We start from the raw sequence: 1,097 nt of genomic DNA, 5'->3' as shown, positions 1-1,097 counted from the left end.
AATTTAGGGTGGTATGTCTGAAACAGATGCAAACCCTCTCTTGAGGAACTTAATTTCAACCCCAGTTCAAAGGATTACCACTCAAAGTTCAAAAGAAAATAAGTTACTCATGGTAAAAATTACAAACCATTCAAGAATGGGTAAAATCTAACAGAAAAACACAGAATAGATGCAGAAAGATTTAAGATGTTAACATGATCAGACACAGAATATAAAATAATTATGTTTAATATTTTCAAACAAACAAACAAACAAAAAGAGACAAATAAGATATGCAAAAAGCCTGGGAGAAAAGATAGATCGCATACAAAAACAGCATTAACACGGAGGGCTGGCTTCTCAAAAACAATTTTGGAAGCAGAATATAGCAGAATAGCAAAATGTGTTGAAAGAACCAACAGTTAATCTAAAACTGTATACCAACAAAACTGTCTCTCAATAAGATGAAGAAATCAAAGATATTTCATCCAGTCCCTGAGAGAATACACCACTAATAGACTGGCAACAAAGGAAAATCTAGACACTATATTTTAAGCAGGAAAAAAAAGATCTCAAATGAAAAGTCTGAGGTGCAAATATCATAAGAAATATGCTCTTTAATATGCTTCTAAAACTAATCAAATGACTTTACAAATAATTGCATCTAATTTATAGAAAAAAAAAAACCCAAAATTCTTGCCAAGAATTATTTATTTATTTACTTATTTATTTATTTTATTTTTTTTCCTGGAACACTTCACGAATTTGCATGTCATCCTTGTGCAGGGGCTGTGCTAATCTTTGTATCATTCCAATTTTAGTACATGTGCTGCCAAAGCGAGCACAAGAATCATTTATAATGAGGGGGTCATACATACAGCATCTTCAGTTTTTTGTACTGTTAGTTAAGAGGATAAATATACTCATTGACATTAGACTTTGTTAAGTATCTATGTTAAAACACCAAGTGTAAACATTAAATGAATAGAAGCAGACTGGTTAATTTCCAAAATAGTGGAGTAGAAAAAATTGAATGAAAAGTTAAAAACTTCCAACCAAAATTCAAACTGGTCAATACTTCTCTTCCCTATACAGAAACAGAAATCCACTCAGATTAA

The 1,097-nt window shown here is 31.0% G+C and overlaps 1 non-coding gene across 1 annotated transcript; it reads right to left on the bottom strand.

The window, feature by feature from the left end:
• Positions 1-720: 720 nt before the first annotated feature.
• LOC138377680 (U6 spliceosomal RNA) lies at positions 721-824 on the bottom strand. The gene has a single exon (XR_011231845.1). It is a non-coding gene; the product is annotated as a U6 spliceosomal RNA (small nuclear RNA).
• Positions 825-1,097: the final 273 nt, after the last annotated feature.

This window comes from Eulemur rufifrons, chromosome 29 (assembly GCF_041146395.1).
Source record: "Eulemur rufifrons isolate Redbay chromosome 29, OSU_ERuf_1, whole genome shotgun sequence".
Classification (NCBI taxonomy): domain Eukaryota; kingdom Metazoa; phylum Chordata; class Mammalia; order Primates; family Lemuridae; genus Eulemur; species Eulemur rufifrons.
Note: the sequence above shows the minus strand (reverse complement) of the source record. Positions and strands in the feature narration are given on the sequence as shown.